The sequence below is a fragment of the Gorilla gorilla genome, chromosome 5 (assembly GCF_029281585.2).
Source record: "Gorilla gorilla gorilla isolate KB3781 chromosome 5, NHGRI_mGorGor1-v2.1_pri, whole genome shotgun sequence".
NCBI classification, from domain to species: Eukaryota; Metazoa; Chordata; class Mammalia; order Primates; family Hominidae; genus Gorilla; species Gorilla gorilla.
The window spans coordinates 100,925,330-100,951,871 of NC_073229.2; the positions used below are offsets into that span (position 1 = coordinate 100,925,330).

Genomic DNA, 26,542 nt, shown 5'->3' on the forward strand with positions numbered 1-26,542 from the left:
ACTATCTAGAAAGCAGCTGAGGTTAGGGGCTGCAGTTAACTACTGCAGTCAGTTATGGAATTTTAGGAATAAGAGCAAGAGCACAGAGCATGAGATTAAAGAAAGAATACATTTTTTTAAAAGTCCACAGTATCAGTAGCCTCTAACACAAGCTGCTCCCACGTTAACTACTGAAAGGCAATACAAGCAATTGCTGTTATCTGGCAGAAGGAAAATTACTTGCAGCTACTTTCAGCTACAGGCATGTTCTTAGCTAGGCACACTACGTTGGAAATACGTGGTGAGTTTTGTCAATCCACATGTAGTGAAAGCTTAAGTGATTATTTAAGTAGCTGAAGCAAAGGGGTGTAAAACTAGCATTTATTGAATACAGAATTATAGATTTGGGAGAGTAGTGAAACAATAATCAGCAAGCTTCCATTCTATAAACAGGCTCTTGCAGAGTGACAATTCAAAAGAATGCCTTCTACACTGTCTTGCACAGACATAATTATAAAATATTCTTAGTGGTAGAGAACATTTACCAAATAAATATATGTTTAATAACTACTCAGAATAAAATGTTTCTATGATTTCATAGTTTTAATCTTCTGTGATATGCAGTTCTAATGATTACTGCTTAAAAGAGGGTTTGCATTTGGGTGAAAAACTATGAATCAATCTGTTATTCTGTATTTTAAAATAGATTGAATTTCTGTTTTCAGTAAAGGAAACATTTATGTTCTTATGTACTAAGTATGCAGGGATTTAAGTTTATATTTACTTTTTTCTGCATCAATAATCTATGTTTCAAAGTATTATTTGTGTAACACAGTGTAAAAAACATACTGAATTAAATTCTCCCCTGAGTGAGAAGCAATTTAGAATTTGTGGTTATGTCATTTGACAAGTGAAGTCTACATCTAAGCAGAAAAAGAAAATGTTAAAACAATGTTTAAAAAAATATTAAAACAACAACAAACTTACAAATTTCCAAAAGAGTACTTTTTAATGAAGTGGATATCTTTGTCTGAAAAAAAAATAAGAACCAATTTTGTAGAAAAAATAACTTGTTTTTCATTTTTCATCTGCCATGTTTTTGCCATGTACCTAATTTTTGAGGGGGAGGGATTTTTTTTATAAAATAGAAATAATAATATATACCTAAATTTTCATGATGGGTGATATTGTATTTGTTGCTTTTTATTGCATGTATACCAATTTGAAACAGGAAAGGTTTAATAAGTAACATGCTCATCAAATGTCAGATACTTTTATGGATAGGCTCAATTTTAGGTTCAAGGTTTGGTTTATATACTTAACAAATAATCAAGAAGCATTTGCACATCATATTTAGTCAAATCTGTTAGAAAAGACTTTCTATAATTCATGGAAAAACTAATGCTTCTTTGTGTTGCCTAATATGCCTTCTTATAAATGGATCACACTGGTCTGACAGAAAGTTGATCAGAACACTCTTTTGAAGACTGTACAAACCAGCATAAATAAGATGCATGCAATAAGTATGACACATGGATATATATCTGAAATGCCATTCATATATCAGGCTCCATTTGTATTATGTTAAATTCATTGTGTCAAGAATATGCATAATATGCATATGTGGGATTCATAATCACTCAAATGTAATTATTATGGAATAAAATGTAGATTTATTCAACTGAAAAATAATGAACTGTGATAAAAAGCAAAAACAAAACCCAGAACAAGTCAAAGGCAAAAAGGCAATCTTTCCTTCATTGTATTTGCAAAGGAAATACCTGTATGACACCTCAACAAATTTTGTCCAGTATTTTTCTCAAGTGATGAGACACCTGGTCCACTTAATATCAGGAGTCTACAAATTAATAGTCTTAAACAGATCTTCAAGAGACTACGTGATTTATATATTCCTCAATTATATTAGCAGTAAGAAACATCTCTTGTATCATATTTACTCATTGTAATCATGCAATAAAAAAGTTGATAGTGCCTGTTTGCGTCCATATGACTCAAATAATTTGAGTATCTTTTTCTCTGCATTTTCTTCCTTTGGTTAATATATTAGAGCTCCTTGCGGATATAAGAGAAACAATAATAATAATATTGCACTTGTTGCCCATCCTTCATCCCCTTCATCCATATAGTGTTATTTTATTTTAGTGATATAAATTTAAACAGGTTAATAAAAAATTCTCCTGAATATACTTTGAAACAAATATATAACTTTTATACTTTATTATTGTGAAATTTAACACACATGCCAAAAATGCAACCCCTCAACAAATGGTCACATTTATTATTATAAAATGAGCATCTGTGTAAGTACCACTGTTGGCATCTATGGCCTGTCTAAGAGCAGGCTGCCATGATGCTGGCTGCAGTGGGGGAGGCTCTGCCTGGGCTGCATGATCCAGGGAGCAAGCAGGAGCTGGGAACAGGTGGAAGCCCTGTCCCCTTGCAGGTTGGAGGGGCGAGAGCCCTACCGTCCCAGGCACAGCTGCAGCCACCCAGCCATGGCTTCAGACCTAGGCATCTCTGCATTCTCGGGGGCCCAGGAAGCCTCCCTGCCCCTGCAGACACAGAAGTACCTACTCCTGCTGCCTGGCCTCTACCCACTCCCAGTTTCAGAGCAAAGTTGTGACTGAGCCTGGGCACTGTCACAACCCAGCCAGGTGTGCATATGCTGAGGGCAGAGCTTACACGCCAGTTCCCTGCCACCTTGGCTGCCTCCAGACTTCCGGCATCTAGAAGCACAAGAGGGAGCCCGTGGGGGGCTTAAGAGCGGCTCAGTATGGGCCTGCAGACACCCCTCAACATGCACTGGGTGCTGTGGGCACTGTGGATGGCAGGTTAATGGCAGCAGAAGGCAGACAGGCTCCTGGGCAAAAAGGGGAAGGTACTCTGTGAAATCCTACCTTCAGGCCAGTGACGGCCTGAGGCCTGGGGGCTGGGCTGCCAGTTTTGTGGACTGGACTGAGAACTTACGGTGCTTTTTCCAGCCTGCCCATGGCCACTCATGGACCAATCAGCATGCACTTCCTCCCGTCGGAAGCCCATAAAGACTCCAGAGTCTCCTAGACTTGGGCAGAAAATGGGACAAACTGCTGTAGAGAGGAGCTACCCACTGTGGGTCTTCTCTCTGCTGAGAGCTGCACTTGTTGGGATGACTTGCCTTTGGAGAGGAGCTACCCACTGCAGGTCTCCTCTGTCTGTCACTCAGTAAAGCACCTCTTCACCTTGCTCACCCTCCACTTTCCAGATGTCTCATTTTTCTTGGACCTGGTACAAGAACTTAGGACTCACTGAATGGTGGGGCTGAAAGAGCTGTAATACAAACAAGGCTGAAACACGTCCCCTACTTGCCACATTGCAGGTGACGAGAAGAAGAGCTGAGGCCCTTTGGGGAGCCCAGACCTAGGAGCTCCCTGAGCCAGGGCTGTGACACCCTCTTTGGGGCTCTGTGGTTCCTGGTGTCCCCAAGCTTCCAGATGCCACTGCCTTCCCTGGTGCCTGCAGTGGAAGCCACTTGCAGTACGCCTGGTCCAGACACAGCCTCACAGGGAGCCAGCACCCATGTCTGCCTGGAGCTGCCTGCCCCACTGCAGCCAACATGCCCGGCTCTGTGCAGTGGCCAGACCCCGTGATCACAAGCTCACACGCCCCTCACTGCTCCGCACCTGGCTTACCCTTGGCAGGTATGGGATGTGGGCTGGTAGTGCCAGCCTAGTGCAGCCTGCCAGGTTGGGTGGGTGGAATGAGCCCAGGGGGCCCAAGTAAAACTTGGGCAAAGGCACCACTGGCCAGGGAGGTTTCTGGCTGAAGAAGTGACACTCCAAGGATCCCGTGACATCACTCTGGTCAAGAGATTGAACATTATCGTAATCCAGAGGCCTGCTTCTCATATTCTCCATCCCCAGCCCTATGTCTCCTTCCTTCCCCTTAATTACTATCCTGATTTTTATGTAATCACTTCTTTTATTTTCATAATTCATAACATGTTCTTTGGAAGAGCTTCTACAGAAATTTTAATTTTGCCAATTTAGGTCGTGTGTGCAAATGAAATCATATAGTATCTAAATATTATTTTGTATATGGGCTCTTTCACTCAATGTTATCCTTATATGATCATATCATGCATGTGGCTGCAGTTCATACTGCATTGTATAAATATATAAATTAATTTCACATTTTACTATTGATCATTTGGGTTATTTCTATTTTATAACTATTGTGAACAATTTCATTATGAACACTCTTCTAAATAGTTTTTAGTGTCCTGCTGAACAAATAAATATATAATTTTTATATATTTATACAATGCAGTATAGAAGTGGAATTGCTTGGTCATAGGGAATGCACAGTTCAAACTTGTTAAACTTTAGTAAATAATGCCAAGTTTTTTTCCCAACAGTTGTCCCATCATCAGTATATATGAGTTCCTGTAGCTTCAATACTTGACAGCAGTTGGTATTATTGGTCTTTTTTATTGTATCTATTTAGTGGGCAGTGGTTGCTTCTCCCTGCAGTTTTAATGTGCATTTTTTTATTTCTCTTGAGACGGTTACATTTTCATATTTATGAGCTATTAATATCCCTCTACATAAAGTGCCTATTCAAATCTTCTCTCTCTCTCTCTCTCTTTTAATGGAAAATCTGTCTCTTGTGTTTTTCTTATTGATTTGTACTTCTTTACAAAATCTGGATACAAACTCCTTGTCTGTTACAGGGTTACAAATTTTTCCCGATATGTGGCTTGCCTTTTCGTTCTCTCAGTTGTTCTTTTTAAAAGTTCGTAATTTGAATGTGGCCAAATGGGAAAGGTTTTCCCTTGATTGTTAGTGTGTGTCCTATTTAAGAAATATTTCTCTAGAATGATGACATGAAGATATTTGCTTATATTATCTTCTAAAAGCATAATGTTCTATGCTTCACATAAGAGTCTATATGCTTCACATAAGAGTCTATAATGTGTGTGGAATTTATTGTTAAGTGAGTGATGTGATATAGGGTCCAATTCTCTTTTTATCTAGACAGATTTCTAAATGTCTAAGCACAAGTTTTTGAAAACAGTCTACTTGTTCTTCCTCCACTGCTCAGCTGTGCCATCTTTGCTTTAAATCACGTATCATTATATGTGTGGGTATTCTCAGTAGGTTTTAAAATTTTGTCTATTCTTGAATCCATGGCCATAGTTAATTACTCTAGCATTTTTTCTTTGTAAAATTGAACTTAATTTTTACTTTATTTTTGATTCAGAGAGTACATGTACATGTTTCTTACATGGATACAATACATACTGGTGGGGATTGGGCTTCTAGTGTACCCATTATCCAGACAGTAAACATTGTACATATTAGATAATTTTCCAGCTCTCACCCCACTTCTACACTCCTTAATTTTGGAGTCCCCAGTTCTATTATTTCCATCTTTATGTCCATATGCATCCATTGGTTAGCTCTCCATTTTTGGTATTTACCCAGTAGGCTACTAAGAACTATATAGAGGAGTGTTCATAATGGAATTTTTCACAAGTCACAAAATAGAAACAACTCAAATAATCAATGGTAGAATGTGAAAATAATTTTTATATATTTATAGAACGCAGTATGGATGAACTGCAGCCACATCATGGTGTGATCATACAAACCTAACATTGAGTGAAAGATACTACACAGAAAATAATATGTATGCACTATATGATTTCATTGATACACACTACACAAATTCTACATTTTCGTTACTAGAATGTGAAACAACATTGACTTTTAATTTATTTTTATTTATTTATTTTTTAATTTTCATGAATTTGGGGTACAAGTGCAGTTGTTTTACAAGATATATTGGGTAGTGGTGAAATCTGGGCTTTTAACGTACATTGTACCCAACAGGTACAATGGAATAATGTACATTGTACCCAATAGGTAGTATTTCAGTTCTCACCCCCCTCTCATCCTCCCATCTTTTGGAATCTTCAGTATCTATTATTCCACTCTATATGTCTGTGTGCACCCATTGTTTAGATCCAACTTATAAGTGAGAACAGGCAACTTTTAACTTTCTGCTTCTTATAATGATGACCAGCTTATTATAATGATAAGGATAATGATGACCAGCTCCATCCATGTTGCTGCAAATGACATGATTTTATTGTTTTTTTTTTTAATTTCCAACTTTTATTTTAAGTTGTGGGGTACATGTGCAGGATGTGCAGGTTTGTTACATAGGTAAATGTGTGCCATTGTTGTTTGCTGCACAGGTCATTCCATCACCTGCATATTAAGTGCAGCTTCCATTAGCTATTTTTCCTAATGCTCTTCCTTCTCCCATTCCCACCATGTGACAGGCCCCAGTGTGTGTTGTTCCTCCTATGTGTCCATATGTTCTCATCATTAACTCCCATTTGTAAGTGAGAACACATGGTATATGGTTTTCTGTTTCTGCATTAGTTTGCTGAAGATAATGGCTTCCAGCTCCATCCATGTCCCTGCAAAGACATGATCATGTTCCCTTTTATGGTTGCATAGTATTTCATAGTGTATATGTACCACATTTTCTTTATCCAGTCTACCATCGATGGGCATTTAGGTTGATCCCATGTCTTTGCTATTGTGAGTAGTGCCACAATAAATATATGCGTGCATGCATCTTTATAACAGAATGATTTATATTCCTTTGGGTATATACTCAGTAATGGAATTGCTGGGTTAAATGGTATTTCTGCCTCTAGGTCTTTGAGGAATCACAACACTGTCTTCCACAATGGTTGAACTAATGGTTTTTTCCTTGTAAATTTTTTAAGTTCTTTATAGAGTCTGGTTATTAGACCTTGGACAGATGGATAAATTGCAAAATTTTTCTCTCATTCTGTAGGTTTTCTATTTACTCTACTGACAGTTTCTTTTGCTGTGCAGAAGCTCTTTAGTTTAATTAGATCTCATTTGTCAATTTTTGCTTTTGTTGCAATTGCTTCCACTGTCTTCACCATGAAATCTTTGCTCATGCCTATGCCCTGAATGGTATTGCCATTCATTTCTTCTTGATTTTTATAGTTTTTGGTTTTACATTTAAGTCTTTAATCCATTTTGAGTTTATTTTTGTATGTGATATAAGAAAGGGATCCAGTTTCAATTTTCTGCTTATGGCTAGCCAGTTCTCCCAACACCACATATTAAACAGGGAATCCTTTTCCCATTGCTTGTTTTTGTTAGGTTTGTTGAAGATCAAATAGTTGTAGGTATGCAGTCTTATTTCTGGGTTCTCTATTCCATTCCCATTGGTCTATGTGTCTGTTTTTGTATGGGTGCCATGCTGTTTTGATTATTGCAGCCCTGTAGTATAGTTTGAAGTTGGGTAGCATGATGCCTCCAGCTTTGTTCTTTTTGCTTAGGATTGCCTTGGCTGTTTGGGGTCTTTTTTGGTACCATATGCATTTTAAAATAGTGTGTTCCTAATTCTGTGAAGAATGCCAATGGTAGTTTAATGGGAATAGCATTGAACCTATAAATTTTGGTGGGCTCTATGGCCATTTTCACAATGCTGATTCTTCCTATCCATGAGCATGGAATGTTTTTTCATTTGTTTGTATCCGCTCTGATTTCCTTGAGCAGTGGTTTGTAGTTCTCCTTGAAGAGGTCCTACACTTTCCTTGTTAGCTGTATTCCTAGGTATTTTATTCTTTTTATGGCAGTTGTGAATGGTTGTTCATTCATGATTTGGCTCTCAACTTGACTGTTGTTGGTGTATAGCAATGCTAGCAATTTTTGCACATTGATTTTGTATCCTGAAATGTTGCTGAAGTTTCTTACCAGCTTAAGGAGATTTTGGGGACCTTGTGTGGAAACTCACACCTGTAATCCCAGCACTTTGGGAGGCGGGGGTAGGTGCATCACTTGAAGTCAAGAGTTTGAGATCAGCCTGGCCAACATGATGAAACTGAGTCTCTACAAAAATTAGCCAGGTGTGGTGGGTCACACTTGTAATCCCAGCTACTTGGGAGGCTGATGTGGGAGGATCACTTGAACCCAGGAGACAGAGGTTGCAGTGAGCTAAGTTCATGCCACTGCACTTCAGCCTGGGCAACAGAATGAAACTCCATATGAGAAAAAAAAAAAAAGAGAGAGAGAGAAGCTGTTGGGCTGAGATAATGGGGTTTTCTAGATATAGGGTCATGTCATCTTGTAGACAAGGATAGTTTGACTTCCTCTCTTCCTATTTAAATACACTTTCTTTCTTTCTTTTAACTGATTTTCCTGGCTAGAACTTTCAATGCTATGTTGAATAGGAGTGGTGAGAGAGGACATCTTTGTCTTGTGCTGGTTTTCAAGGAGGAATGCTTCTAGCTTTTGTTCATTCAATATGATATTGGCTGTGGGTTTTTCATACATGGCTCTTATTATTTTGAGGTATGTTTATCAGGGGAACCCACTTCCAATATTTCAACATAGATTCTTTCTATTTTCCCTAAGTGTCAGCTGACCAAGAAATAAAGAGACACAGTACAAAGAGAGGAATTTTATGACTGGGCTGGGGGGGGGGGTGACATCACATATTGGTAGGACCATGATGCCCACCTGAGCCTCAAATCAGCAAGTTTTTTATTAAGGGTTTCAAAAGGGGAGGGGATGTAATAACAGAGAGTAGGTACAAAGATCACATGCTTCAAAGGGCAAAAAGCAGAACTGCTGATAAGAGTCTATGTTCAGTGGTGCACTTATTGTCTTGATAAACATCTTAAATAACAGAAAACAAGGTTCAAGGGCAGAGAACCGGTCTGACCACAAATTTACCAGGGCGGAGTTTTTCCCCACCCTAGTAAGCCTGAGAGTACTGCAGGAGACCAGGGCGTATCTCAGTCCTTATCTCAACGGCATAAGACAGACATTCCCAGAGTGGCCGTTTATAGACCTCCCCACAAGGAATGCATTCCTTTCCCAGGGTATTAATATTAATATCCCTTGCTAGGAAAAGAATTTAGTGATATCCCTCCTACTTGCATGTCCGTTTATAGGCTCTCTGCAAGAAGAAAAATATGGCTCTTTTTGCCCACCTCCACAGGCAGTCAGACCTTATGGTTGTCTTCCCTCATTCCCTAAAAAATCGCTGTTATTCTGTTCTTTTTCAAGGTGCACTGATTTCATATTGTTCAAACACACATGTTTTACAATCAATTTGTACAGTTAACACAATTATCACAGTGATCCTGAGGTGACATACATCCTCAGCTTACAAAGATAACAGGATTAAGAGATTAAAGTAAAGACAGGCATAAAAAATTATAAAAGTGTTATTTGGGAACTGATACATGTCCATGAAATCTTCACTATTTATGTTCCTCTGCCGTGGCTCCAGCCGGTCCCTCTGTTCGGGGTCCCTGACTTCCCAGAAGATATGTTTCTTTAGTATGTAGTTTATTGAGAGTTTTTAACATGAAGAGATCTTGAATTTTATTGAAGGCCTTTTCTGCATCTATTGAGATACTCATGTGGTTTTGTCTTTAATTCAGTTTATGTGATGAATCACATTTATTGATTTGCTAATGGTGAACCAACTTTGAATACCAAGGAAGAAGCCAATTTGATCATGGTGGATAAGCTTTTCGATGTGCTGCTGGATTCAGTCTGCCAGTATTTTGTTGAGAATTTTTGCATCAATGTTCATCAAGAATTTTGGCCTGAAGTTTTCTTTTTTCTTTGTTGTATCTCTGCCAGGTTTTGGTATCAGGATGATGCTGCCCTCATAGAATGAGTTAGAGGGGAGTACCTTCTTTTAAATTTTTTTGGTTAGTTTCAGTAGAAATGGTACCAACTCCTATTTGCACCTCTGGTAGAATTCAGCTGTGAATCCGTCTGGTCCTGAGCACTTTTTTTGGTTGGTAGGCTATTAATTACTGCCTCAATTTCAGAGCTCATTATTGGTCTATTCAGGGATATAATTTCTTCCTTTTTCAGTCTTGGGAGGGTGTAGGTTTGCAGGAATTTATCCATTTCTTCTAGATTTTTCTAGTTTATGCGCATAGAGGTGTTTATAGTACTCTCTGATGGTTGCTTGCATTTCTGTGGTGTCAGAGGTGATGTTACCCCTATCATTTCTGATTCTTTATTCTTTTTATAAATGATTAGTATTCAACCGTACATACAATTAGTATATATTTACATGACGTTTAAAAAACTATCATCCTCTGATGGACACTTAGTTTGAATCTGTGACTTTGCTATTGTAAATATTGTTTGCTGTGATAAACATGTGAGTCCACGTGACTTTTTGATAAAATTCTGTTCCTTTGGGAAGACACTCAGTAGTGGAATTGCTGGGTTAAATGGTACTTATATTTTCATTCCTTTGATGAATATCCAAGCTGTTTACAATAGAGGTTGTACTAGTTTACATTCTTCCCAGCAGCATATAAGCCTTCACTTTTCCAACATTCTCTCCAACATCTATTGTTTTTTGACTTTTTCATAATATCCATTCCAACTGGTGTGAGATGGTATCTCATTGTGGTATTAATTTGAATTATCTGATAATAAGTAATGTTGAGATTCTTTTATGTTTGTCAGCTGCTTGTATGTCTTCTTTGGAAAATGTCTATTCATGTTTTTTTTTCCCACTTTAAAACAGGGTTATTTAGCTTTTGTTATTAAGTTGTTTGAATTCCTTTTAGATTCTGGATATTATCCCTTTGTCAGATGCATAGTTTGCAAATATTTTCTCCCTTTAAATTATTCTCTTCTGTATGTTATCTGTTTACTCTATTGATTATTTATTTTGCTATGCAGAAGCTTTTTTGGTTTAAGTCCTATTTGTCCATTTTTGTTTTTGTTGTGTTTCTTTTTGAGGACTTAGTCATAAATTCTTTCCATGGACTAATGTCCATAAGAGTTTTTTCTTGGCTTTCTTCTAGGATTTTTATAGTTTCAGGTCTTATATTTAAGTCTTTAATCCATCTTGAGTTAATTTTGGTATATGGTGAGAGATAGAGGTCCAGTTTCATTCTTCTGCATTTGGGTAGCCAGTTTTCCCAGCACCATTCATTGAATAGGATGTCCTTCCCCCATTGTTTCTTTTGTTGAGTTTTTGAAAATCAGTTGGTTGTAGGTATGTCTTTATTTCTCAGCTGTGCAGTCTGTTCCATTTATCTATGTGTCTGTGTTTTGTACCAGTACCATGCTGTTTTTGTTACCATAGCCTTATAGTATAGCTTGAAGTCAGGTGATGTGATGCTTCTAGTTTTGTTCTTTTTGCTTAGGATTGCTTTGGCTATTCAAGCTCTTTTTTGGTTCCATATGAATTTTAGAATTGTGTTTTTTCTAATTATGTGAAAAGTTATGTTAGTAATTCGACAGGAATTGTGTTGAATCTGTAGATTGCTTTGGGCAGTATGGTCATTTTAACAATATTGATTTTTCCTATTCGTGAGAATGGAATATTTTTCCATTTGTTTTTGTCATCTACAATTTCTTTCATCGGTGTTTCTTGTTCACCTTGTAGATATTGTTCACCTCCTTAGTTAAATGTATTCCTAGGTGTGTGTGTGTGTGTGTGTATGTGTGGCTATTGTAAACATAATGAATTCTTGATTTGGTTCTCAATTTGAACATACTGTCGATGTATAGAAACGCAGCTAGTATTTGTATGGTAGTTTTGTATCCTGACACTTTACTCTGATGATCTTTTGAATTTCTGTGATATGTGCTGTAATGTCACATTTATCATTTTTGATTGTGCTCACTTGAAACTTCTCTTTTTATCTTGGTGAATCCAGCTACTTGTCCATCATTTATCCTTTATATTTGAAGCAAGAGAGAATATTATTTATATTTTCTTGAAAAATCTTAAAATAGGTTTATTCATTTTGACAAGAAGCGTCTTTTGGCTTTATTTATTCTCTAGTGTGTATTTATTTTCTATTCATTATAGTCTGTATTTGTCTTTATTATTTTCTTCTTTTTTATATTTAATGTGTCTTTTTACTAAATTTTTTGAAGTGAATGACAAGATCATTAATTTGAAGACTTTCTTATTTTCTGACATGTATTTTAAACTACATATTTTTATATAATAACATTTATATAAAATATGTAAAATTATTTTGGTCATTAGATTTATTTTTTCTAGTTTTCATTATTATTATACCTATGACTCATGATTAAACTATAACTCTTAATTTTCCAAAAGATTGGTATCATCTAATAATTTTATTATTATTAATTTCTAATTTAATTTTATTGTTGTGAGGACATAAACTGTGATTCTAATCCTTTGAACGTTCTCAAAGACTTGCTTTAAGTCTCAACAAATTGTTCAACATTTAAATATATTTCATATGTGCTTGAAAATAATGTGGATTCTGTAATTTTCCAACTATGTTCTGTATAGCCTTGGAGCAGTTTTGTAAATCTTTTGTTCAAATATTCTAAAGACTTACTGAGTTATAGTCTTTTCATTTTATGAGTTACAGATAGAAGCATATATTAAAAATTCCCAGTTAGATTGTTGATTTAGTTTTTACCTTGCAGTCTGTCAATTTTCAATTGTGAATTACACACCACACACCTACACACACACTCACAGACATAAAACCATATATATCTTATATTTGTGTCATTTAATTCATGTATAGAAATTTAGAATTTAAAACTCCTGTATTTTCACTGTGAATGGAATGTGTAATGATTTTAATTGTCTCTATTTACCACTGATATTCCTTTCCCTTAAAGTGCCTTTTTTTTTTCAAATATTGCTATAGCTGAACCACCTTTATTTTAGTTAATATTTGCATGGTATATCTTCTTTATTCTTCAGTTTACTTATGTTTTACATGTGTTTCTTACACATAGAATGGAGCTTTATTTCCAGAATATAACATTATTTGTAAAATTCACCTAATTGTCCAATTACTTTCAGTGTGATTGCTAATATTAGTAATTAGTGAAATACTAATGTTTACCATGTTAGTGAATACTTTATACTTCTCCTGACAGTTCTATAATCCATGTTCATAATGTTCTTAACTTCCTTTAGGATGATTCTGTATTGTTTATTATTAACTTGCTTTGCTTTGTCATTTGTAAACTATAAGTTACTTTATTATTATTTTAGTGCTAATTCACATTACATGTCCTTGGTTAATTAAAATCTAATGTTCATTGTCAATACTTTCCTCTTTTCAGCCAACACTAAAACCTTATAATGTTTTAGTTTTATTTACTACTTTTATAATTTTTAGTTTATTTTTAATAATATGTATACTCTGTTATTAATATGCTATTATAAATATTATGATTATTTTATCTGGTCAGTATTTATTTATGTTTATCACACATTTACCATTTTTTGGTTTCTTTTTATTCTTTCCTGAGTCTTTAACCTTCCATAACATTTATGATTTGTTTCCGATGAAAAATGTCTTTATTATAATATTTCTTTCAGTGCAATGTCTGCAGTATAATATTTTGTTTTTGAGTTTTTGAACAGAACATTTATTTCTTTCACTTTCTTCTTTAAAATTTATTTCTATTAGTATAGCATTTTTTTCTGGTAATGTTTTCTTTCACCACTAGGAATGTGTCATACCACTGTCTTTGGCTTCCATTTTTCATATAGAAGTGACTTGTAAGTTACTCTTTGTAGACTATCTCTTTTTTTCTGGTTAGTTTGACTACATTTTCTTTGTCGTTGGTTTTCTGTACTTTTATTATCATATTTCTAAGTGTGAATTTCTTGAACCTGGAGGTTAAGTTGAATTTCTCGAATATGCTTACCAAATGTGTAGCTTGATGTCTTTTATTAAATTGAGAAAAATCTTAGCCACACTCTGTACGTTGATTCTACTCTATTTCTTGCTTTCCTCTTTTCCTGGGATGCCAATTATATGTATGTTATATCTTTTTACCATGTGCCTCTTTCTTTATTTCATCTTTTCTGCTTCTTCGTGCTTTTACTTCTACTTATTTTCTTCTAACTTTATTTTTTAGTTTCATAATTAACTCATCAATGCTATGATCTCACTACAACCTTCCTAATTTCAGTTACTATGTTTTTCATTTCTATATTTTTGGCTCCTTTCCCACAGTGCTCTAATTCCAGCTGTGTGCTTTAATTTTCTGTCTAATTTTTATCTCCCTAATGTAGTGATAACCTTATGTTAAAATCTGTATCTGATTATTTTTATTTCTGGAGCTACTGCTTCCAATGTTAGTTGTTTTGCTGATTTTATATCATGTTGCTTATTATATTTATGTCTCTTTTAATTTTTCATTTTGTACTGAATAGTTTGTTTGAATAGAATTAGGAAGATTTTCTAGATAAAAACAATATCATTTTGCTCCAGGAAGGATTTTGTTTGTTTGGCACTGATACCACTAACAATGTGGTATCATTATAATTCAATTTCAATAGTTAACATTTTGGGGCATATCCAGATGATTTGAAGTTTAGCTATGGTCTGTGCAGGGACTGTTGCATATTAAATTTTTGTTTATTTCCTGAGTGCAGCCTTTTGCCACTATAACTACACATAGTGGATGGGTTGCTAGACATTCCACTCCTCATGGGCCCTGTGCTTCAACTTTTGTGGCTTAGATCCATGAAACTCAAAAATGCTACCCAATTTATCACTTGGTTTCTCATATCAATAAGTAAAAATGTCAGGCCTCTTTCTTGGTCTCCTGTTTCTCACTGCAGTGTCAGTTCTTTGACAACTTCTGGCAAATTCTATTAAATGTCTAGGTTTTCTAATTTTCATTATTAGCTATTTTGGTCCAAATTATCTAAGTTTTCTGTTATCTTAAGCCAGTGTCTTATATATTTTATAATTCAACCTAGATATCTATATGTTTCAATTATCTATTAGAAAAGCTGCATAGAACTGAAGTTAAGATTATAGCCTGTGGATCTTGATTGCCTGGGTTCAAATCACACTCTGAGACTTCCTGGCTCTTTGGACTTGAGAAATAACTTCATCTCTCTATGCCTCAGTTTCCTCCTCTGTAAAGAAGGGACAAAAGTGTATTTCATTTATTAATATTAATATTTATAAAGCATTAAAAACCATTTGACTTACATGACTTAAAGTATTACAGAATATTATAAAGTTAATACTTGATCTGTGATGACTGCAACATGTTATTTTATGCATCTTTCCTTCTTAATATTTCTTTTTTGGCCAAACTTCTTTCAAAGTTTTGTAACTAAATCTTGCCTTCCATAACCAAAAAAAGACTCACAAAGATGTTTTTCTAAAAGTCAACAAAATGGCTGGAATTTTTATGGCTGGTACTACACCTGAACATATAGATACATATGTGTATATGTGTGTGTGTGTGTGTGTTTGCTATTAGATATATATATAAAATAACATTATACATAATGCTATATAGATATGTGTATATATTGGAATATATATACATATATAATGTAAACGTGTGTGTGTATGCTATTAGATATAATAGCATTATATATAATGCTATATAGGTGTGTGTATATATTGGAATATATATACATATATAATGTAAACATGTATATATGTATATATAATGTATACATATGTATATATATTCCAGTATATACACATATCTATATAGCACATATATATGTATATGTGTATATCTATTCCAATGGTTTTCCCTTTCTGTTATATATAAAATCATATAATGCTAGAGTTAGAGGGGACATTTCAATTCAGTGATTCCAAAACACTTCTTCAGCTATGTCAGGATCCTGTGAATGATTTTCTGAAAATCAGTCTGGGAGCAGGTCATTGAGGACATTAAGATGTATTAAATCTGGAAGAGTTTTCAAGAATTGAGCTCTAATACATATTGTTTCCATTCTGCTAAATCAAGCTGCCTTCCCACCTTAATCCATTATGACTTACATTGTTTTAAAGTTTAGATACCAGTTATTTTTAGAAGCAAAATACATACTTTTTTGTTGAGAAGATAATGTATTGCCATTATCATGCTATCGTAGTTTAGTATTTTAAACCTCTGTGTTTAAATTATTTTCACTTCAGTGTCAAAATGTGGGAAAAGTTTATTCTGATTAGGGTCTTCTATTTAACTTTGTAGTATGAAAAAGGCCTTGAATGAATTACTTACTTCTTCCCACTCTCTACAAAAATAAAACCCCACAAGGAATTACTTGATCAATTTTGAATTCTATAAATAACATTCCTATGTACACATTTTAAATACAAGAGCATAAAAATGATAGTGTGTTCATTAAGAACGTATTTATTTTTGGCTTAAGTCCTACTTCTTATTACCTTAAAAGCTGATCACGGTTTTCAAATCAGGTTTAGGGAAACACAGTAAAAGAACAAAAATAAATGTATGAATTTTACTCACATCGTATGTCAATCCCCTTAAGCTAGGTTAGAGTTTCTTGAGACAATGTAGCAGAAGCATTTTTTTTTTGCTCCCACACTAAGAATGCATTTAATGAAAGAACAGTCTCACTAGCTTTTCCCGACAGGTCTTGTCCTGCCCGACTTGTTCAGTGCTTTCATATCAGGTAATATTTATCCTTCAGGGCACTTATCACAATTGCAGCTGCTCTGCATAATTATGTGCTGTCTTTTCCAAAAGACATTAAACAGTAAGAGAATGGAAAACTAATCTTATTTGACCGCCACTTATCCTCAGGACCAGTCAAGTGTCAGCATATGGTATGTGCTCAATAAATAGTAATACAATTATTTTTTAAAGCAAGTGCTTGATTCAATCAATAAATGCACTGGCTCTCCTATATTAGAAAATCTGTATTTGTCTGTAAGAGAGTTATTAGCTAGAGTTCAGGTAAATTATTATATATCCTGTATGTTTTTACTTCCTATAGACATTTCTAATGAATAAAAGCCAGTATTTAAACTTATCTTTAAATCACAAAGTCTTGGCCTTCTTGTTTATTTATTTTTAAATATCTGAGATATTTTACCATGTTGTTGGTGATAATTATAAAGCAGAACTGGAGTAAAGACAAGGGTCATAATGATTTGGGATAAAAAGCATACCACATCATGTATTGAATAAACAGAGTAATTAAACTGATAGATAAATAGACAGTTGAGTAACATTTATATGCATTGTAACGAACCCAAACTTGTCCTCTCTGCTGATTGTCTCATTTGTCATTTTTGAAATAAAAAATATAAATTTTGAAGCTTGTAATTAGCCATTAAACTTGAATAATTAAATCTTCTACTATAACGGAGTTTTTCTATGGAGACAGGGTAATGACACTGCTCCATGATTAAAGATTAGAGTTTAATCTAACTTAAGACATTTGTCATTCATTTTTGAGGCTACTGAATATAGCAAGTTTCATTCACTTAATTATATTCACATCTGCAGCAAGAGATAACTTTCAGAGAATATTTATGCATGCATATACAGAGAGATATATATACACACATCCATACACACATCTATTAAACATGTATTTTCGAAGAGTAAAAACTGTCAATTTACTAAACTCAGTTATATGGTAGATGACAAAGCGACACTTCCAAAGTTCTACTGCTAAAAGGCTAATTATACTTCTTGATGAATTTTTATCCCTCTATGGTGAAAACAATCATCATGGTCCGTATCAGTGTCCCTTTGTGCTCAGCAATGTTCTGTTTCATATTCGTTAACTCATAATCTCACAGCTTGTGAAGTAGGTGTTATCATTATCTCTACTTAACAGCCTGAAGAAAGGCAGGAGTGAAGAGGTGAAGTAATTTATCCAAGATCACAAAATAAGAAAGCAGTGAAGCCAAGATTCAAATCCAGGCAGGTGGCTCCAAGTCCATTACTCTTTTCTACCAGATCACTGAACATGACTCTGCCATATCCCGCCTTACCAAATGACCTCTTCTTACTGCTTTCCCAAGGCATTTAGTGCCTCTCTCAGATTACTTATCATAACCTTCCCGGTCATCATGGCTACTAGATTGCAATTTTCTGGGAATAAGAAAGTTCTACATTTTAATGTCTAAAATATTTTTATACATTTAAAAGTAACTGAAATATAGAGGTAATAAGATGTTAAACATCCACACCCCTACCACATTTGTCAATTTTAGTGCTGAGGTGTTTAATAACATAAATTCAATACTACAGATAAATGAAGTTCTTTATTTTCAACTTCCCAGGTTCATTCTCTGGCTTTTCTTCTTCCGTAGAAACAAACACTATTCTGAATTTCATCTCAATTTTTCCAATCTATTTTTAAAAGTTTTCACACAACATGCACACATATATATGCTTTATGTGTGTGTGTACGTGTATACACACACTTTGACTTAGCATTATGCGTATGATATTTATCTCTTTCTTTAGTATGAAACATTTGTTCTGTCAGTAGCATTTCATTGTATGAATGTATTGCAATTTATTGATCCATTCTATTGCTGGTTATATTTGGATTATTTCCAGTTTTCTACTATTGATGGGAATGTAAATTGGCATAATTGCTTTGAAAACTGCTGGGCTGTAATATAATCTGCTAAACTAATCTACTAAAGCAAAACACATTATACCGTCTAAACCAGGAATTTCACTTTCAGGCAAACACCCAACATACATGTGTATACATGAGTACCAAAAGTATGTGCACAAGAATGTTCAATAGCACATTATTTATAATAGCTAACATTATATATTTTTTCAGTTCTAGGCTGTTGATAGATGGATACAGTTCTTTCATTTTAACTGCTTTAGATATTTTCATTGTGTGACTATTAAGATTTTGTTGTTACTATAAACAGTATTGCAATGTCTCATGATACACTTGTACAGAATTTCTCTAAGGTATACATATACCCAGAAGCTAAATGTCTTGATGTTTTTAAATTAGCACAGTTGAAATAGTCTTGAATATTCACAAATCACTGTGAAAAAGTTTATCCTGATTTGTTTTTATCAGACACTGTCAGAATTCTTGCATTCTACATGTTTAATAACATTGGGAATTGTCAGGATTGCTTTTGTAAGTATAATATATTCTGTGAGTGAAATTTACTGTTCTTGCTTTAACTTGTGTTTTCCTAATTATTAGTAAAGTTGGGTAGCTGAATATATATATTATTTTTGGTGAGGGAAGGGGCATGTGGTGTATCTTTGTTATGAATCACTTAACACATATCTCAATTGGATTACTGTTTTCTTTTGGATGTGAAAAAGTTCTTCATGTATTTTGTATGTACATTCTGTCTATTATACATATGAACATATTTTCTAAGACTGTTTTGCCTTTATACTTGCTTTATGGAGTCTTTTACAAGATAGAAAAATTTTGTTCTAATGATGTCACATACCTTAATTATTTTTTTCTTTCATGTGATTTGTTTGGTATCATCAATAAATATCCCTTTCTATCCCAGTATCATGAAAAACTTCTCCTGTATTATTTCTCATAGTTTTAAAATCTTGTTTTCCAATTTAAGTGTTTAACCTATTTGAATTTTATTTTCCAAGTATAGGGATTTTTTTTTGTATAATTCAGAATGTCACTTGTTCCAACAACATTTATCAAACGTTCCATTTTATCTGATTTGATATAGATAGTAATCTTGGCTATATGCCAAGATAATACACACAATGTATTTTCCTCTTTTTCTAGAAAATGAAAAACCCCTGTGAGAGGTTTTGCTGTGAAATGGAGCAAAGGAATGAGGAAATACCTGGACTGAAGTATAGAGCCAAGCCATGCCTATTCTAGCTCCAAAAAAAATCTTGACTATTATAACTTCTCCATGGCCACAATGCCAAGACACTCTAGAAAGCATGTACGCAAATTGAAGGCATGTTTCCATTGTCCAAGATATCATCTTCTACATGAACAACTAGCTACCTCACTTGCTTGTCTTCCATTTTGCATTTTGACTTGCTTTCTCATCTTCACTCTCACATTCTATTACATTACAGTTTTAATATTTATCATATAATAATAAGATAAACATAATGTTGGATTCAAGGCTGGTTGCTCCAGCTGCTAATGAATGCATCAAGGATCCGGTTTATTTAATGTTGCTCTGAAATCCACTGAGTGTCATTTTTAAGGCTGATTCTCTTTGTGGTCATAAGGTGGCTGCCTGTTTTGATCAGGTATGCTCCAATAAAAGAAGAAGCAAATTTATTCTTTGCTTAGTAGGCAGAAGAGTTTTCAGTCACTTAAACTAGTGATGTTAAGCAGGATGATTGTGCTCTTAACCGACAGGGAGCATTTGGAAGTCTTTGGGAACATTTCGTTTGTTATATCTGAGGAAGGTCTTAATGACATTTGGTGTATAGAGGCCAGGGGTCCTTCTAAAAATCTTAAAATGTTAAGGCTATCTCCCTATAACAAAGAATTATCCGATTCAAAATATCACTAGTGCTGAAGCTAAGAAACTAGGTTATACAAATCACATCAGTCTCTCTATAGAGAGTGATGATGTTTTCCCATTGTTCATCAAAGTAAATTGTTATTCATGCAATGCAATGCAAGCCACTGCATGATCTAGTCTCTGTTGACCTCTCCACTTCATCCTTTGTCACTCTCTACTTTGCTCAGTATTTCAGACACAAAGCCCTTTACAATTTTCTCCTCAGGGACATCTCCTCTAACTACCCTATCTACTGCCACCATTTTCCTATGCTTCGGTGCCTTGTTTGTTTCCTCAATAGCAAATCACAATTTGTAACTGTATACTTACGTGTTTGTGACTCATTAATTTTTCCTCCTCTACATCTAATTATATTTAAAAATTCTGAAGTATGACTGTTTTCTTGGCCTCATAACAACTTTATTGTAACTAAAACATAGTAGATCCATGATAATCTTCTTCTGATATATGCATGTATATAAGAACACATAAACATACCTCCACATACTATTTAAATATGCATACATAGGCAAATAATTTTGTAAATATATAAATAACATTTCTGAATAGTGAGATTGCTAGCAACATTTTTTTAACTTTTTGCTTATAGGTATTTTCTAATTTTTCTACTACAACCATGTTATTTTTGTACTGAGAAAAAATAAATGTGAAAAAAAGAACAATTTCTCAAATTATTTTGGCCTAAAGTCTTAAAATAAATATAGTGCATAGTAACTTTACAGATTCAAGAAGCTTTAAAATATCCTCTAATATCTTGCTGGAATTGGTCTCATGAAACTATCTGAAATAGCAGATTATGGAAACATTTGTGGTTGTTTAGTACTCAGTGGGAATACTTTCTCTTTTGGCAATGAGCAGATTGCTGTTTTGTTGTTGTTGTTTACATGTACTTTTCATGAAATTATACATAAGTACATATAAGTACATGTTTTCTCACAATAACACACTTTATCTTTTAAAATCACAAAAAGAATACATTTTTATTATATACATAATTTAATTATGTTATTAAAAATGACTGACACTTTGGTATCAGTTTAAACCAGATTTTAGAAAATTCAATGATTGCTTTTCTAAAGTAAACAGTGTTAGCATAAATCATCATTGGGAACAATTTTATATGTTCACTGAAGTGACACTTACTTTTTAAAAAATACAATTTACAAAGTAAAGCAAAGAAAACTGTATGGAGCACAGTGTTAAGAACTAGAGGGACAAAAAGAGGAAAAGTTCCAATGTTTGGAATAGTAAAAGGACTTCTACAGAGCTATACACACTTGATCTGGGACTTACTGAGTCAGGGGTACAGGGTAGGATGAGAGTAGCTCAAACATTGTGAGGGAGGTAATGGTATTGAAAGCAAACATAGTCTATTTAGAAGCTTGTATTAAAGTAATTATAACCTGGAGTCCATCGTGACTTATACAAGCTCTTGGATACAGATGTGTTTCAGAATTCAGATCCTATTTAGATTTCAGAAACACAGTAAGGCACACATACTCTATAACACTCAATGGGATCTGATAATGTATCCTGTAATCAAATGAATTAATTTTTCCAATAAAATAAATAAATATTTACACTATGTGGAATAAATATAGACTAGATACACTCTAAAGTCAGTCCAAGTCAGGCTTTGCTGTCAGATGTGTTCGGGTCAGGTCAGGGTTTGTTATAAAAGAAACTACACAGAAACATTCAAATTTGTAGCTTTGGAATTGCAGAGAAGGTGTTGTCAGCCTTATGTAACATTTATTGATAAATTATTATGTGCTATGCAAGTGCCTTACATGTTTTAACAACGGATGAGTAACAAGACCACTAAGTCAATACAGCTAGAAGGTCACATAGCTAGAGAGTGATGGGGCAGGGATTTGAATTGAGGCAATTTTTGATATATTACCTCTCTTACAATATACTCTAGCAACTTATCTGTAGCTGCATGAAGGATTGAATGAAGGACAGGTTGGAAATGAGGCCAAAGAGATAGGATGCAGAAAAGCTTTAAGAGTGAGGAGAGGGACACAGTAGAAATTAAATATCCAATGGTTATCCTCAATGAGGTTTTTCTAATCTATGGATTATCAGTTATTTTCAAACTATTTTCATTTTTGATGTGCAATGCAAATATTTCTTGGAAGATATATCTGCAGAACAAATAAGCAAGCAAGCAAACAGTATTTGACTGTTAATCCTTATTATTCTTAAATGAATTTCACTTAACGATCCTTAAATCCTAATCTTTCCACACCCAAAGGAAGCAGTTTAAATCACCTTCATGAAACTAAACCTTCCCAGTGTCCAAAAACAGCTTTTGAAAACGTAAAATGCCCTTGAACAACCAGTGTACTTTTGCCAAGAATATAAGGCAACCTTGGAGGCTCAAGGCGCTGGTGCTCCCGCTTGGTTATTTTTCCACACTTGAAAAGCCATCTCAAGCTTCTGGGAGTTGGAAGCTGCTTCTTATTCTACACTGCTTGTAAGGAGATGCAAAAACAATCAATGCTTGCTTCTGGAAAGCTGTTTACTAGCTTCTTCCATAATTCAGGGTGGCAGGCTCTCTGACTCCTCAGGCTAAGATGTGGTATAATGGAAAGATGCAGGACCCAGAAAGAGAGGAAGCCTGATTTCTAACCCCAGGAAAGTCCTTACAGAGTGAGAAGACTAAGCTCTCATTTCTCTTCTCTCACCACAAGGTCCTCAGCTTTTGAGTGAGAGACTTGTCTAGCAGTATGTTTTGGGTTTTTTGTTTGTAGTGTTTATTATAATCATTTGATCATAGTATCTTCTATATTGTAAACATTATAAATATAGAAAATGTAGAAAATCCAGGTTTTGTTATTGTCAGGAATATAATATTTTTCGTCCATTCACATAACAAATATTTCTTGAGTAGCTACTTTTAGGCAATGCTAGATATTATAAAAAAACAGATAAAAATGTACAGTTTCTTTCCTTGTGGAAATCTAACCTAGTGAGAGCCATAGATGATTAAATAGATAATGACAATAGAGGGTAATCTGTACTGTGATGACTCCTGTGGGAGTGAGGAGGAGGCACCTAACTCCAAATCAGAACAAGATTTTTTTTAACAGAGTGAAGAAAACATTATTTAAAACCCAAAGTGCCTTTGTTCTCCACTGTCTTCTAGTTGAAGCAGAGTAGTTAAGTAGTGGGAAGTTAAATCACGTTAGTATATGATTCTCATCTATCTTGCAACAGAGATTGATAAATAAAGAATAAAAGAAAAAGAAAGCTTTGAATAGGTCTCCTGTGCTAGCAAAGACTCATGTCTGGAGTGGATGGTCCTTTATTTTAGCAGGCAAGAGTGAACTGGGTAGCAGGAGCTAATGTTCTGCATAATAATGTGGAAAGCATTGAAATGCAGAAATTTTGCAGAGGAAAGATTCCTGCACAGCTTGGCAGAAAATGAGCACCGTATTTTTAAAGAAAGATGGTTAAGTCTTAAAGCCTCATATTTTAGTAACTTTAAAGCTTATCTTTTACTTCAATACTTAATGAAGGCTGCTACATATTCAAAGATAAATACTAATGAAGTCATCTTGGGGTGCTATGAACTTAACATGTCCCCCAAAATTCATGTGTTGGAAACTTAATCACCAATGCCAATGGTGTTGGGAGGTGGTGGGGACTTTCAAGAGATGTTTAGGTCATGAGAGCTCTGCCTTCATTAATAGAGTAATATCAATGTAAAAAAATGGCTTTCAGGAGGGAGTTTTCTCACTCCTCTGCTCCTCTGCCATGTACGGGCATAGCATTTATCCTCTTTTCCCTTTCTGCCTTCTGCCATGTAAGGACACAGCAAGCATGCCCTCACTAGATGGTAGAGCCTTGGTCCTGGACTTCTTAGCTTCCAGAACTGTAAGAAATAAATTTCTGTTGCCTATAAATTACCCAGTCTCAGGTACTCTGTTATAGTAGCACAAGACAAACTAAGACATAGGGGAAATCAAAGAAAAGGAATAGGCATAGAAATTTATGGTGGCCAGGGGAGAGAAGGTGAGAAACAGCAGTAGGAGTTGAAAAATGACTGAAGTCATGGGTTTGGCAAGGGTAGTGGTTCTGGGTCAGAAGGCATCTGGTATATTTAAGTGCCTAGTACATCACAGAACTCTTGATTAGGTCACTGGACTTCCTTTAGAGTGTGGGATAAGAACTTGAACAAATATAATTTAAATCTTTCAGAGAATAGGCAGCCCAACTAGTGTCAGGGTTACAGTATTATAGGGTTACAGTATTATAGAGAAATATGAACACAGAAAACTTGACAGTCAGACATAAGATCCCAGGGGAGACTGGATTCTGCCTAACGTCAATCTTCCTTTTCTCTATCTCAAAATGATTCACAGAATAGAAGAAAATGACTGTGTTCACAGAAAAAACAAATCAAAGGAATAATTACTTTTTTATCTTCCATAAAATTCTAAGTATCAGATTCTTAAGCTGACTTAATGTATATTATGTATTGTTTTATATTACATTTGTTTTCTTTCAATTTATATTCTAGAACTCTTTTTTTCCTCATAAGGTAAGCAAGATCATATAAATTAAGTCATCTGTTGGCATAGGCTAAGCCGAGATGACTTGGTGCTGAAGTCACCTTATGCTGAGGCCCTAGGTTGAGGCTAAGGTACTTGTACTTTCCTCTACATCATGTTCCTTATGGGAATGTAAGTCAAGGAGGACAGGCACAATGTCTATATTGCTTCCCAGCTATGAGTATCCTCAATTCTCAGCACAGTGTCTGTCACATAGTAGAATACTTTTGTTCATGTCTGTATAAAAGTAAGACAGACATTTATGTAATGATTATGAACTCTCACACATGTACTTGTGGTTATGGTTTTACTATGAGTATGCCCTCTATTTGAGATTTTTTTCTCTTATAATGATGAAGTTGCATCAATATGTTTAATATATATTCTTTATCACACAGATTTACTAATATATTGTGAAGGAGTGAGGCTGAGGTGCTAGGGTCACCTAAGATCAGGAATTTGAACAAAGCTAACTGGCCTTGCTGATACAGGAACCAATAAGCTTTTTTTTTTGAGCAAGTGACCTTAGCAGCAATACAATGAAGTATTTTGAACTCTATAGCAAGATAAGTAATAAATACTGAAATGCAGTGACTAATAAGTTTCAGAATTACAGTTCAGCAGTTACCAAGTTTTTTATAATGATTCTACTATGCTTTATGCCCCCAGTTGACACTGCATATAAAAGTACGTGTTAAGACTGAAACTGTCAGTATCTTCACACCTAGTTGTCCAAAAAACTTTTACTGGTTCATATATACCTTAAAATTAAGAGTGTAAGCTGTGAGGGGGCTAATGTTGCTAGTTTTATCTTAAATAATCTAAAAATCCTGATGATAGATTTTTATTTTCATTTTTAAAGACATGTTTTTTCCTCAAGGTCTAAATGGGTATTTACATAATTTACAAATATAAATTATTAAATCATTGCTGGTTATGGATGTTCAGCCAAACATCAATGCATTGCTTTTTGACTTTTTGCAGCAGAACATCTCCACGTGAGTCTTTTCACCTCTTTTTTCCCAGCACGTTGGGGTTATAAAGCACCACAGCACCAAATAAGGCCACAATGGAAAAGCATTTTGACAGTTTAAAATGTGTTTTGACAGATCAGGTATTGCTTTTGAAGTGAACTTGAGAAACTTATGAATTTTTTACGGTTCACTGCATGCAACATGGTCTGACTACCAAAGATAAACATACTTGTAGAAAAAACACTAGGTGGATGGAAGGGAAACAAAAAATAAAATGCATAGATATTTATAATCAGTTCAGAACACTTTAAGTTACTCCCGGTGTCATTGCAGCAGGGCAGATACTTGATAAAAATATATAAGAAATGCAGAATCACCTGGATAATAAAACTGTAAATAATCTAATATGGCTTTCAAATTAGCACCAACCATATTATATAGCCTACATCAATTAAATGGATATAAATGTTGCCAAGCATCTCATCTGCTTTAATATTTGATATTGTATGAATATAGCTGTGTACTTATGAATCAAAGTGAATAAATAAATGTAGATAAAATTAAGAAATTGCAATTGATGTGACTAGCAAACCTGATGTTTCTAAAGCTGACTACCTGATTATTCTTATTTCTCTGACTCCCATACTTCTGCATCT

The 26,542-nt window shown here is 34.6% G+C and overlaps 1 long non-coding RNA gene across 2 annotated transcripts in view; it reads right to left on the reverse strand.

Moving 5' to 3' along the window:
• The window catches only part of LOC129534579 (uncharacterized), a 576,108-nt gene that overhangs the window by 27,129 nt on the left and 522,437 nt on the right, over positions 1 to 26,542 (reverse strand). The window lies entirely within an intron of this gene.